Genomic DNA, 16568 nt, shown 5'->3' on the forward strand with positions numbered 1-16568 from the left:
GGATTTAATATATATATATATATATATATATATATATATATATATATATATATATATATATTATCATAAATTCTACGCAGTTATTACTAAAGTAGAAACCGGGCATTATGAACATGTCGTTATGTAGTAAATTAATGAAATCAGGCATTCAATAAAATGACGTAAAAATAAAATAGTACATTAATAAATCTATTCGTGATAAATATATGCAAAATAGATTACCTTTAAAGTTTGCTCATATTTCAGATCTAACAATATTAGAAAGATATTTTTGCATAAAAATTTATAATGTTAGTATGAATATTATTGCGACAATAGAATACTGGTGCCACACCTTGGCAGGAGCTGCTAGAAAGAATTTGCCCCGTCTTGATAGAGTCCAAAAGAGACTTCGTAGCCTTGTAGAAGATGCCCTTTTCTCTTCCCTGCAACCTCTATCTCATAGAAAGTATGTTGCGAGTTTGTCTCTGCTGTATCGTTATTTTCATGGAAAGTGTTCGACTGAGTTCCCCCCTCGCCTAAATTTCACAAGAAAGACTCGTCTATCTGAAAACACTATCAATAATCCCCCCTCTCGTTATCTGTGACTAAACATAAACGTAGATTCCATGAACAAAGTTTCTTTCTTAGAACTGCACGCCTGTGAAATTGTCTTCCGTTTTCCTGCTTTCCAGCTGACTGCAATATGGTTTTCTTCAAGTCTAACGTAAACAATTCTTGATGTGCCGTTCCACTTGTTAACAAATTTACCGAATTTCCGTTACTAACGATTACTATATTGTCCAATTTCTACTGTACACTCTTTAACCTTTATCCTCGCGTTGCGTCTTTGCCTTGATAAGTGGTGAGGCCTATGGAAAAAGTGTACAAGCTGTATATGTTTGCAAGTGTATATTCGCATGTGTGTATTCATTAGTAAAAAAAGGATATTTCGTGCAAAATATGCATGGAGTAAAGTTTAAAATGCAAAAGTCAAGTATTATGGATCAGTTGTTATCTAAAGAGATGCATTTATTTCTGCCATTACTCTGTCTCATGAAGGAAAACTACTGTTGATTTTATACGCTAGCCTCCTACTTGTTCTGTGATAAACGATTCAAATTCAGTTGTGGTGTCACACTGTATAAGAGTATAAACTTCGCGCAAAATCGAAATGTTTCTTTTTATCGCTATTTTAATACCCGAAAATCCCAAGTTACAGAACTCCAAAACCTAGATCACATTTATATGAATGTCGAAAAAAATCTGCTTATCTGTTTCGCAGTTTATAGAGAACACTCATCCATACTAAACAACACAAACATGTGTCTATATATGCATGTGTGTGTTTGTGTAGGCGTGCGTGCGTGTGTGCGTGTGTGTATGTGTGTGTGTGTGAAACTTTGGATGGATTGTTGCTATTTCTGCTGATGAGTTTAGGGCATAATAGATTCACTGATCGATGATATAATTAAGTGATTGATTTTGTGCCACGAGACAGATACTACCAGGAATTGTAAATGTCAATTGAATTAAAGGAATAAATTGTAAGACGGTCTACATCATGAACTTTGGGATGGACTTTTATCATCCCTTCATTATATATATATATATATATATATATATATATATATATATGTATGTATGTATGTATGTATATATAAACAATTAAACTACTTTGCTTTAGTAGACTAAAATCTTTCCTCTATGTCAGCATCAAGTAACACATGTACAGACTTAAGTGCCTACGAATGCAATGTCGGCGAACGTTCGGAGTGAACAGTAAGTGAGAGTATTATACAATTGTGAATAATTATATATATATATATATATATATATATATATATATATAATTATATATATAATAATATATAATTGTATATATATATATATATATATATACATACTTTCTTTACACTTTGTTAATGATTCTTATTTAATTACTTCTAATTGGCATCTGCTGTTTTATTTGTAGTAATGATTCTTTATTCGTATACGATACATTAATTCAGTTTTATAACACGCGACACGTGCAGGTCATTTTAAACCCATCACTAAATGATGAAATCGATATTGGTTTCATCTCCTTTCCGACATATTTTCAGTATACTTCAAAAGCGAAAGTAGGATGACACCCTCATATAAATGGGTTAATAGATTGCAATAAAATAATTCACATTGATTTTTATTTATTATTTCATTTGATGTGTATTCATTTCCCTCCGGTTATATCCACACATCTTGGGTCACAGTTGAAGCTATCTTATTTTTATATTGGGCATTTCTGTATACACACACTCCTTTTTATGTGGACAAACCCTTTCCTACTGCGTGTTGCCGGTAAACACATTTTATGTTTGTTTCTTTAAGAAACGGAAGGCCGGGAATGTTTTCAATTAGTTTCTTTGACTCTTTCAGCAGATGTGCCTACCCTTCTCTTTAATCATTTATACTAGTCATGTATCTTCTTTTTCTTCTTTTTGTTTTTTCTTATTCGTCTTCTTCCCGTATCATATTAGTTCTTTTTTTTTATTTTTAGTTTATCTCACCCCTCCTCTTTTATATTCTATTTGACTTCCTTGTTTTTATTTCTTTCTCTTCTTTTTTATCCAATTCCTCTTTTTGTTTATACCATTCGTCTTCTCCCTTTAACACATTCGCCCTTTTCATTGACTTTTTTTGTCGTTTTCTTCAGTGTTGCATCCATCTTCTCTTAGCTTCTTTGTCTTCATCTCTATTCTTATTATAACTTACGGTAACTCTTTACTTGTAAAAAAAAAAATCTCCATTTATTACCTTCACGCTCGCAACTTTTTTTGCTATCTGTTTCAAGTTATTTAGCATTTTCGTATCAGCCTTGCAGCTATTGTTTTCCAGATCATAAAACCCGTTAACTTTTTTCATGAGAATTAATTGCGAATATACCTACATATTTTCGACATTTTTAAAGTGCAGGCTTTGCTGGTTGTTTCTATCTTCAATTTTTCCTCATTCTTCCGTAACAGTTATATAATAACCGTAGAGTCTGCTGCAACAATTTTTTCACTGTTTATTTGTTACTATTTTTTAAGTATCAGTATCTCTATGTACCGTTTCCAGAGGGACTTACTCTAGAAAACTTAATGACCGCACGAGATAATGTAGGTTACTAGATTAGCTTACTCGTAGCTTGTTGGTGATGATGAGTGCAAACTTGTAGTTTTTAAATTAAAAGCAAATTAATTAAATATACGCCGTGACTTGAAATGTTATTGCCATCTTTTTTTATAATGATTATCCAGTAAACAACATGTTGTGTATTCAACCTGGGGCTATGGACAGCAAACTTTTTGTAGTCATATATATATATGTACATAGATATTAATACAAAGTGACCCACATACCGTAGCCCGATGTCCCTAACCATTCTCTTAAGGACCAACTAAAAACCACAAGTCCAACTGCAATTCTTTTTCTAACCCGATTGCGCTACAGGTCACATGTCTCACAGATCACTGACACGAATGCATGATATATTTACTAAAGTTAAAACAATAAGCAAATGGCCACCACGTTCCCCAGGCTTGTCATCATGTGATTTTTGTCTTTGTGGGACTTAAAAACCAACGTATTTATGTAAATAATCCTCACAATCTAGACCAACTAAAAGAGAACATTACCAACGCTATCAGGAGAATCACTAGAGAAAATCTACAGATAATATCTGCAAACATTGTTAAACATGCCCAGAGAATCTATGTACCGAACATTTACCATTGGCTAGTTCTTAATCATGAACTTAATCATGAATTTATCATGAACTTATATAATTTTAGTTAGGTCAGTGCACCAGGTGGCTTCATTCCTTGTGTAAAGCGATGAGCGTATAAATATATGGTGATACTACTTAATTAAATAATCGATTTCCGAAAAATTCATTCAGATATATTCGCTGTGTTTTTTTTTATTATAACGCTTGGTAACAATGCAGTTATCGATAGATAATAGTTGGGAAAACTAGATATAACGCCATATATTATACTTTCCAGCACATTTAGAGTTTTATTGATAGAATTGGAAAACATTGATAGAGTTTTATTGATAGAATAGAAAACATTGATAGAGTTTTATTGATAGAATAGAAAACATTGTTAAGCATGCCCAGAGATGCATAGAGGTAAACAGGAAACACTTTCAGCATCTTTTACAATACTACAGGTAATTTAAACAATACTATAAGTAATTTAAACAATCAAAATGTCGCTCCTCTTTACTTCATTTTCCTGGACTACTTTGAAGTGAGCTATCATGTATGTTTAATCTTTATTCATACATTGTTTCCTAGTCTAGTGTTTCCAGGATCTTTCTAGAATAGAAAAACCCTGGCTAGCAAATAAATCTACAACGTTAAAGATACTAATACGACAGAAAGCTGATTGAATGACGTGAGTTATTAATTCGACGTGTTCCTCGTTCATATTCAAACCTCTATGTAGAAAAAATACAGACAGAAATTACTAATTAGTTATATATTGTAATCCCGTTATATGCGCGTGACGTTCTACAGTTCTTCCAAATAGACTACCTGCTTCTATTATCAAGCTACACGACGTCATGTTCGTTACGCCTACATTACAACTGCCTGGGCAATTTCCTTCAGATTCAAGATATTTTAATCGTTGGTGACGTTTCGGTTGTATATTTGCTGTTTAGCTCAATTAAATTAATTTGATCACTTACCCCTAAATATGTAACGCATCAATAGGGAATAACATACACAATTTATTAGAAGGTATAAATATTTTTTAAATGGCGACAAACACAAAATAAAAATTAACAAACCAGTCGGAAGGACATAGATAAGTTACACCAGATTATGTTAAATTACATGCTTAAATTACGATGCTTACTCATCAAATTTATATGGTAAAAGAGGAAAACAGTTGCATTGAATCACATTAAAACTTTAACATATTTGAAAAGGGATCATCTACATGGAATCCGCATACATATTCACACTGACTGATTAGTTACTTTCTTACGAACTCTCTATAAATAGGTGCTGGAAGTTGGTTTTAAAAAACAAAATATCAAGATGGCGATGCTTATCAGATAGAAAGCTATGGATGTACCTATTTACTATGCCTCCCCACGGGACAGAGTTAGACACCAGGGTCGTTTTTTAACGTGGAGAAAAAGGTACAAAAATAAAAATTGTCTCAGTCGTGTAGGATTTCTCCTCCACCGAAAGAGAACAAGAAATAGAAGTGCAGCATCTGAAGAACAGATACTACACTTTGATCTTGACCAAAAGGCCAGGGTGTAGTTCCAATGAAAAAAGCGGACATGTTTTCGTGGGATTTACCCCCCCCCCCTCCCCGTTAATTTTGATGGGAAAAGACTACTACAATCTAATTGTCGTCATAAGAGCCAGGTTTCCGGAGCAAATTGACTATTTCTCTCCACAAATCTCTATATCCCATGACGTTAGGAAAATCTTCTAGTTGTAATCCAGTGTCCTCTGTCAATAATTTGGGTTTACGTCTTTACAGGTTTCTTTATTTAACAGCTCCGTGTTTAGGATCCCGTTGTACGACATCACTGATGACCTGAACTTTTCTTCTGTAGCAATGTCCGACATATCCTGTTTTATCCTTCTCTTAATACGGAAGAGGTCCTGGGTAACCGACAATTTAGACGGTTACAGATATGGTGAGTTTTCTAGCATAAATGTAACACTACCAGGAGTATGTTAGCGTAAGTTCCATTAAGTATACGGACAAGATTTTATTTTATTATTTTATGTTTTTGCTGATCGCTCATTCTGATGACTCATAAAGTAGCACCGTCTCCACTACGACCCTAAACATTAAATATTAAACTATATTTTAGCGATAAAAGAAATTCATAAAAAAATTATAAAAGCTCCTAAAACAAACAAAATATTGATGGTGTATTTATCATAATAATATCTAATGCTATGACAAAAGACATGGAAAGAGATATTACCAGATGGATTCCACACCCAACTATGACATTGACGTTACAATCAACACAAAACCGTCATATCAATCCGCTTCACAACAAATAGCGGACGTAACATATCGTGTGAATGTTTGCCTACGTGACAAATATTTGTTCTCTACGAGAAAATATCAACAGAATTCTTGTTGTACTCAACTTTAAATGCACATCGATGGGGTTTATGATGGCCCTGGTGGTATGTTTATCTGCAGATGGAAAGAGGGATGGATTCGCTGCAAGTTTCGAATCCCATGAGCAAAGGCAATCGTAACGTCCTGCATTGACGAGTCCGAAACGATGAAACATTATAATTGCTTGCATATATATATATATATATATATATATATATATATATATATATATATATATATATATATATATATATATATGCAAAGAAATATAGCGCCAGGGCCAGCGTCAACCGCAACGATATGCACGTGAAATTAATAACTTATAAATCGCTAAAAGATATTAAATATATATCTACGTTTATAAAGAGAATGGCAGATTACGATTTCGTACGTAAACCAACTGAGCCATTTTTCCTTAAAAGACAGGGTTTACCTGTTTAGAAATATCATTCTTAAAGGGGCTGAAATAATTATAATTATTAATAATGATGTTGATACCTACAGACATTAGTGCTTTACCATTATAATATATTGTAATTATTTTTACTAATAACAATCTTTTATGATTGTCTTTTTCTGGTTTGTTTTTGTGCTGGTTACCGTTCATATTTGAGCAATAATAGCAATTAGGATTTTCACCGTAGCTTGTTTTCATTGAACATTGAGGTTAAGCGTTCTTTCTTTGTGATTAACAATATCACTTTGACCAGCTTATTTTTTTTTCTTGCGAGCATTGTTTTTATGCACCTATTTAGAATCAAGTAATTGCTAAAATGAACACGTGAAGGTGCTTAATATCTGTAATGAAGAGGGATCTGAGAATATCCGAGCTCTGCATCCCCAGTTCGATTGTTAACCTTGATAGATACTCCGGTTGGATTATCTATCTAAATCTGTTTGTTCATTAAAAGTGATTACAAAATCGATTATATATTTACTTTACGCAACATGTTTTCCTTATTTTTTTTTCCTTTAATCCTGGCCTCCCATTTATGTTTCTGGATCAATAAGGAAGAATTCATTCTGTCTTGCTCAGAATCTATGTACCGAACATTTACCATTGGCTAGTTCTTAATCATGAACTTAATCATGAATTTATAATGAACTTATAAAATTTTTGTTAGGTCAGTGCACCAGGTGGCTACATTCCTTGTGTAAAACGACGATCGTATAAATTTATGGTGATACTACTTAATTAAATAATCGATTTCCGAAAAATTCATTCAGATATATTTGCTGTGTTTTTTTTTTATTATAAAGCTCGTTAACAATGCAGTTATCGATAGATAATGGTTGGGAAAAACTAGCCATATATTATTATACTTTCCAGCACATTTAGAGTTTAATTGATAGAATAGAAAATAGAGATTTATCACAAAATGATTAATGCATGTTAAAAATAATATGTGATGAAAATTATTCTTTATAATTTAAAGGCGTTCAGCTATCTCTCATTATTTTTAATTTTAAGAAAATTAATAATAAAATACTTGAATACAATAAGTCGAATAAATTAATATATAAATATATACATATATATATATATATATATATATATATATATATATATATATATATATATATATACATATATATATAGAATAAATGACAAGAATTTAAAGTCCAAAATTCATGATGTTGACGATAATATAGTTTATTCGTTTAAATCAGTTGATTTATACAATGCTTGACAGTATCTGTTTCGTAAAATCAATCACTTAATTATTAAATCAATTACTGAATCGATAATGTCCTTAACTCATCAGAAGAAATAGCAACAATTAACCTGTCAAAAGGAATTAAAATGTGATTTGACATGGTGAAAATCCGAAAACTGGAAGAGAAGCTGCAGTTACCCTTATGTTTTTCCATTACGTTGTATTGAATTTGATCAAACAAAGTCATTAAACTCAACTATTCGTACTAATAATTTAATTGATTTATGAATCTTCAACCAAAACGTTGTATTTAATAATTAGTAAATTTATTAATTCTAATTTATGTATACATACTTATGAAAATAATATCAACAAAATTATAAACTATCATACATATATATATATATATATATATATATATATATATATATATATATATATATATATATACACATTCATAATAAAATAAAACTTCTCACAGATATATGCCGCTGTGATATAATTGATTTGCAAAAGCAGTAACTATTTTACGTGCGTGGTAGTGTGTTTTACAGTAAAAATATTGTATAAGTGTTTCCTTTCTGTCCATTGTTCAAACATCTTTATTCTTAAAAGATCATAATTTTGTCCAGAAACGATGTGATTAAATTTGTATGAAATAACTTTCATCAAACATGAAGTGGGTGAAAAATTACCTTATTTGGATTTGTTAAGCATAAAATGATCGAAGAAAATGAGATTCAATTTGACATTTCTTTGCAGTGATTCAAGTTGTAATGATTTTCGCAGCTACTATTTCGTTTGATGTCTTCGAATGTTGTACAATTGTATAATGGATACAAAAAAAACATAATCTACTTTTCAAATACTCAATGGCTGAGCTTTTAAGCTTTTTTCTATTTTTCCCTTTTAGTCTCTGCATATGATGAAGATAGTGGACCATAACTTTTAAATAAATCATTTTATTTGACTCGTGGCTAGCCATTATCGGGGTTAGCTTTCTATTCCAAGAGAAAAAGGTTACACCATTGCTAACGTCTTCCATCTTGGTGTTAACACTGGTTCAGTAGCTTTTTATAATCATGTACCGACCAACTAGTATTAAACTATGTTTTAATTTATATTCTTATTAGTCTCTAATCATCATATTTTTTTATTACAAAACGTCTCCCTATGAATAGAGGAGTTTTCTTCAGTCAGCAAATATGGATTCGTGTTATATGATTTTAGTAGACACCACCTGTGTCTTTTTTGTACTAGCAGTTCAGCCCGGCTGTGCTCGGGTCAATAACTTTATGTGCATATGTCTATATAATGTATAAAATAGTTTGATTCATGCCCGGGTAACCTACGTTTATAATTTCTAGTGTTCAGAATCAAAGTAGGACTTTTGTTGAGTCTGCAAAGGTTAACTCTTTAAGACAAATTTCCGCCCTAAAACAAATTACAGACTTGTTACATGTCTGAATACCCTTTATGTAAAGTTTCAAATGTTTAAACCCAAAATAGGCTGAATAATTAGCTACGGACCGCAAAGGTTAAATCTCTGGAACTTTGGCGCCTTACCAACCAAATCTTCGGTCCAAACCTGATTAAAAATCTTGATCTCTGTCTGAATAAATTTCATGTAAAATTTAAAATATTTAGACGAGCAATTGGCTGCGTAGTTTGATAGAGATTTCTGAGGTCAACTTATCATTAACTTTGGACCTAATTTCGACCCTGTAACATTTATTGTTTTGTGTTAAAATCAAATTAAAGTTTGACTCATGTCCAAGGAACCTACATTTAAAATTTCAAATGTTGAGACTTAGAAGTAGCAAAGGGGGTTGCTAGAGTTTTCAAAGGTAAACTCATTTAACTTTTGACCTCTTGACAATCAAATTTCTGGCCGAAAATCGATTTAAAAGATTTCTCCAAATCTCAATACACCTTATATCAAATCTCGCGTCTGTAGACTGAAAATTGAAAGAGTATGTTTGTAGGAATATGTACGCACACAGAAAAACACAGAGACAATTTCACTTTTATAGATATATAGATTTTGTTAAGGTTTACTTCAAATTATGTCATGTTCATGTCTGGCTTTCTATAAACTGTTATAGAGGAAATACTAAAGACACACCTGATGATGTCTAACAGAGATTAAAATAGTTTCCTTTTTAAGTTAGTATTCCAAATGTATTAACACATGCATCAAATAATTAATTTTATATTAAGTATACTATAATTCTAGTATGATGACGTCATTATCTTAATCTTTATTATGGGGATCGGGGATAGTATTAAACTATTATGGAATACGTACCGTGCCGAAATACAAACGTTATTATTTCGAAAGCAATTATTAATATTGGGAAGGGATCTTTTGAATTCTTCTGGACTTAAAACTAACAATTTAATAATTTTATTATAAGGCAATTTCACAATTCTTAATATGAGGAGTGTATTATGATACTATTATGGAATAGGAGAAATCCTTCACGACTGACAAATTTTTATTTTTTCCCCTTTTCTCCACATTAAAAAACGACCCTTCGAGGCATGGTAAATAATAATAATAAGAATAATAATAATAAGAAGAAGAAGAAGAAGAAGAAGAAGAAAAAAAAGAAGCCGGCAACGGTACTTGAAAACGAGAAGCGCACACGTTAAAAGCTCCTCTCTCCGAAGAATCACAAATATATTCAAAATCAAATTAAATTTTCTCATTTTTTATACGATCCCGAGCAACGCCGGTAGCCCCGCTAGTTAGTAAATATTTTAATATTTCTTTAATTTTGCTCAAAATACAAAATTATTATGATTAAGCATTGTGCCTAACAATGCACTCTTGTGAGTTTTGTTCTAGTTTACATTGTATATGCCTAGGTGAGGGACTTCTTATTTGCACGGTTGTCTTTGGTAACCCGTTACCTCCAGACATAAAAAAAAAAAATTCCTCGTGTTCAACCGCAAAGAGTGAGAAAGACTAAAGAAGCCTATCATCCCAAAGTGCATAGGCAACACATACTCGTCTAATAATAAATATCGCAGGTTATATAACCTAAAAAAATGCTGGAAGGTTGACAGAAACGCATCTGCTGATTTATTACTAGCAACGTCTCAGACTTTCGGCGGAAATGGACGAGATGGCGAACATAATCGGGCTGTGCGAACACGTTTACACCCGTGTTGCTCAGTTAGGCGCGCAGGCTATTACGCAGCTGCATAACACGATACATACACACACAGGCACACATGTTTTTAAACCTAGCATACAGAACAAGAATAAAGAATAATCAAACAGTAAAAGTCAGTGTCCTTAGTGAATCAGCTTAAAGAGAACTGATAAAGAAAGATAAGGAAATACCAATGGCTTATGTGCAAAATGAAAAAAAAAAACACTTTAGAAGATCTCTATCATTTAAGACATTAAAAGAACAAGTTGACCGAATATACCGTATGAACCAAATTCAAGAGTTAGTACAACTTACCAAATTGAAATCTTAGCAATAACAGCACGTAACAAAACAGTAGGAAATTTAAAGAGATCTCTCGGTAGGAGTGTTTGAAATAACGGGTGATTTCTGAGCAAGAAAATCATAAAAAAATGTTATGATCTTAATTATTCAGTCTATAATAAAAATAAACGTTTATTGAATTTAAAATGATTGTTCGTTTCGAATAACGAATTAGCACCATTTCACAAGTATATTATTCATGAACAAATAAAATGTATGCTTCAAAACGTAAAGAAAAATTCTAATAAAATAATAATAATAATACACGCCATTAAAAATGTAAACTTTTAAAATAGACTCATTTGCATTATAATCAATTTAAGGCCGAAGATCTTATAGTTAAAACAAACTCGGCTACAACTCTATATCAATAGAAAGAAAAAAATGAAAAAAAAACCATAATAATACCAGATCGAATTCCCTAGTTAAAAGCCAGCTGAATTAAGTCTAGGCGGGTTCAACCAGCTTCCATGGATAAAGTGTCAAGGGAATGCAAAGCTTGCAAGCAACCATCAGTTGCAAGTGTACTCAGGTAATGGTAGATGATGATGTTTTGTTTTCTGATACTCTTCGAAGATGTCTTGACGACATACTACATAGTATCTGTTCTTCAGATGCTGCACTTCCATTTCCTGTTCTCTTATGGTGAAGGATCAGTCCTTCACGACTGAGACAATTTTTAATTTTTGTACCTTTTCTCCACGTTAAAAAACGACCCTGGTGTCTAACTCTGTCCCGTGGGGAGGCATAGTAAACAGGTACATACAGTACGTTTATTCCTAAATAGTCAGCCTTCTGCTACTGGTCAGGTTCAAAGATGCTCAACACTTCATCTGACGACGAGCAGTGTGGCAACGCGATTATGCGTAGTCATATCGTTGATTGCTATATAAAAGCAATGTTTCAATTAAAGTATATATACGTGATACATTTTATTTTTGGTCCCCCGAGAAAAGGAGAGTGGACCTGTAAATTCACCCTTATCCGTTCGTCCGTTCATTTGTCCGCACATTCTCAATAACTACGCCTTAGAATTTTTTGAAATTTTGCACAAATATTTAACATGATATAAGTAAAAATGTAAGAGGACGGATTTTCCGGAAAAAACCTTTGCCCACCTAGGAATGCGTTTCGTGTTAAAATGGCTGAAATTGACACTGTTGTGCTTATTAAGTAAACATTGATACCTTAGATTTTTGTAAAACTATCTGAAAAGTTGTAAATGACTGAGTTCCATATAATTTTGTTCGTTATTACTTTGCAATAACTCCTGGGTGTGCGCCAGGGGCTGTTTTAGGGCTCATAAAGCACTCCATCTTTTAGACTATTTTATCATAGTTGTTCAAAATTTTCTGTGTATGTATATTTAGCAGTTTTGCATGGTGCTGCATTCAAATTGAAATATGTTTAGCAATTGGAGACTTTTGGGGCTAAATCGGAGGGTGGCAAATTATGGACTTTGTCATTTCTTTTTTTGCATGGTGAAGAACTCAAATTTTCATGTTAAGGCCTAAAGCTGCACTGTATTTCATTTTTACTAGAATTTGACGTCTTCTGCGGACTTTTGGACCTAAATGGGAGGGGGAATGCTGAACTTAGTCAATTTTATACCAGTATGCACTAACGGGGGACCATGCGTGCTTTTCTTTGTGTTATATATATATATATATATATATATATATATATATATATATATATATATATATATATATATATGCATATATATATGCATATATATATATATATATATATATATATATATATATATATATATATATATAATTTTCCTTCTTTTCCTTTCTTCTGTCTCTAAAAAAATATACGTTGGTACCTTTTTATGAGAATAACGCTGATAGTAAACAAAGAAGCTGATTGCATCTAGTTCTTAACTATTATTTTTTTCATAAAAATCTTATTCTCTTAGGATGTTAGCAACGATTTTACATTATCTCCCCTCCCCCCGTGAGTATATAATTTACGATTGAAAATAAATCCGACTAGAAAAATGTCGGGGAATTACCTGTTTATTCATTTTAGACATTTACATATCCATCACAGGATTTATTTGGATAAACTTTAGTCAACGTACAGTAGAACCCTGGGATACATTTACCCTAGGATACGGTGTTTTCAGGTTACGATGTTTTCCGGCCTCTGGTTACGGTATTTTGCCCGCCTGACGGTGTTATTTATAATGTTATTTGATTATATACATGTGTATTATAGACTTTACTGTATTTTGTTTCTAATTTTTAATGCCGTATTCTGTACATAGTTTTCTAGATTTCGTACATTCTTTTATTTCTATTTTATTACCCTTTCAAGTTTTATTTTTTTTATTTCTTAATGAGAAACTGTATGTTATTTTCTTACATTCCTTGTAGCGAAGCATGCGTTTGTTTTAGTTATATTTATAAAATCTTGTAACATCTGCCCGCTACTATGTGTATGAAAACGAATATAAACAATATATACATAATAAGTAAGTACGGATAACAAGTTAGAGCTAATAAAAATAAAGTTTCGTGACAAATTAAGGTTAAAGGGGTTTGAGAACGCCCTTTGGTTATTTGTATGTTAGGAGAAATTCACTATTCGTTTCTATTAGGACAGTGTACTAGCAGTGTCAGAAATTTCGTGAAAATAGTGAATAATTCCACCCCATCTTTCCAAGCTTATAACTCCTCGAAAAATGTAATTCAAGCCCTATTTTTTTTTTCAATTAAAGGAGTAAGGACCAAGGTTTTATTTAAAAAAAAAACAAAACAAAACAATGTGGTTTTTTTTTTTTAAAAAGGTTTTAAACTTCGGACTTTACAGGTAAATTTCTAAAAAACTGATTTTTTTTTTTGTTTTAAATTTGAATATATTATTTATTGACCTTTTCTCTTCAATTTGTGATATATAAACCTATTAAACATAAATTAATTATTTACTTTTTAATAGACATTTCAAAATGAGAGGCGTAAATTATTCGACCCCCTATCTTTCTAAGCTTATAACTCCTCGAAAAATGTAATTCAAGCCCTATCTTTTTTTTCAATTAAAGGAGCAAGGACCAAGGTTTCATTAAAAAAAAAAAAAGACAAAAAGAAAAAATGTGTTCTTATAAAATAAGGTTTTAAACTTCGGACTTTACAGGTAAATTTCTAAAAAACTGATTTTTTTTTTTGTTTTAAATTTGAATATATTATTTATTGACCTTTTCTCTTCAATTTGTGATATATAAACCTATTAAACATAAATTAATTATTTACTTTTTAATAGACATTTCAAAATGGGGGGGGGGCGTGAAAATGGGGGGGCGTGAAAATGGGGGGGCGTGAATTTAAAAAAAACGTTTGTCTAAAATATTATATTCGGTTTATTGGAAAGAACATAAAATTTCACATTGACCCTGAAAATATCGTAAAAATAGAATCAATAGAAAAATTTTGATAGATTTTTAAAATTTAAAAATTTAAAAATATTGAGTTTAAAAATTGAAAAATATTGAGTTCGGAAAATTCATTACTGTTTTAAAAAAAAAATAAAAATATTTTTATTACTTTTAAAACAACTGTAATAGTTTATTTTGGAAGTATAATCCATAAAGAAAATAAATAACCCACTTTTAACAGAGAAATTACGAGATTTTTATATTGTATTCGCAGTTTCGTGTTAGGGGTGTCAAAAATTCCTACAAAAATTCTGATACTGCTAACAGTGAACGTGTGAAAATCAGATTAAACACACTGTTTAGAGTGGTTTTATTTGTTAATTTATGCTGTCACCACTTATGGATGTGTTTCCATTCGCATGTCTATATTTTTATTAGCAGGCAAGCGTGTGCGGAATTTGACATGTGTGCAAAATGTGTTTATTGAGTGTTACTGTAGTCAACTCATTTATTGAGTATTACTGTAGTCAACTCATTTATTGACTGTTAATGTAGTCAACCCATTTATTGAGTATTACTGTGGTCAACTCATTAATTGAGTGTTACTGTGGTCAACTCATTTATTGAGTGTTACTGTAGTCAACTCATTTATTGAGTGTTACTGTAGTCAACTCATATATTGAGTGTTACTGTAGTCAACTCATTTATTGAGTATTTCTGTGGTCAACTCATTTATTGAGTATTACTGTAGTCAACTCATTTATTGAGTGTTACTGTAGTCAACTCATCTATCGAGTATTAGTGTTGTCAACTCATTTATTGAGTATTACTGTGGTCAACTCATTTATTGAGTATTACTGTAGTCAACTCATTTATTGAGTGTTACTGTAGTCAACTCATTTATTGAGTATTACTGTGGTCAACTCATTTATTGATTATTACTGTGGTCAACTCATTTATTGAGTATTATTGTAGCCAACTCATTTATTGAGTGTTACTGTAGTCAACTCATTTATTGAGTATTACTGTAGTCAACTCATTAATTGAGTGTTACTGTAGTCAACTCATTTATTGAGTACTACTGTAATCAACTCATTTATTGAGTGTTACTGTGGTCAACTCATTTATTGAGTAGTACAGTAGTCAACTCATTTATTGAGTGTTACTGTAGTCAACTCATTTATTGAGTATTACTGTAGTCAACTCATTTATTGAGTATTACTGTAGTCAACTCATTTATAGAGTATTACTGTAGGCAACTCATTTATTGAGTATTACTGTAGTCAACTCATTTATTGTGTATTACTGTGGTCAACTCATTTATTGAGTATTACTGTAGTCAACTCATTTATTGAGTATTACTGTATTCAACTCATTTATTGAGTATTACTGTAGTCAACTCATTTATTGAGTATTACTGTAGTCAACTCATTTATTGAGTGTTACTGCAGTCAACTCATTTATTGAGTATTACTGTAGTCAACTTATTTATTGAGTGTTATTGCAGTCAACTCATTTATTGAGTGTTACTGTAGTCAACTCATTTATTGAGTATTACTGTAGTAAACTCATTAATTGAGTGTTACTGTAGTCAACTCATTTATTGAATATTACTGTAGTCAACTCATGTATTGAGTATTACTGTGGTCAACTCATTAATTGAGTGTTACTGTGGTCAACTCATTTATTGAGTATTACTGTAGTCAACTCATTTATTGAGTGTTACTGTAGTCAACTCATTTATTGAGTGTTACTGTAGTCAAATCATTTATTGAGTATTATTGTAGTCAACTCATTTATTGAGTGTTACTTTGGTCACCTCATTTATTGAGTGTTACTGTGGTCAACTCATTTATTGACTATTACTGTGGTCAACTCATTTATTGAGTGTTACTGTAGTCAACTCATTTATTGA

Source organism: Euprymna scolopes, chromosome 4, assembly GCF_053919585.1.
Source record: "Euprymna scolopes isolate OS-2025 chromosome 4, ASM5391958v1, whole genome shotgun sequence".
In the NCBI taxonomy this organism is placed as follows: Eukaryota; Metazoa; Mollusca; class Cephalopoda; order Sepiida; family Sepiolidae; genus Euprymna; species Euprymna scolopes.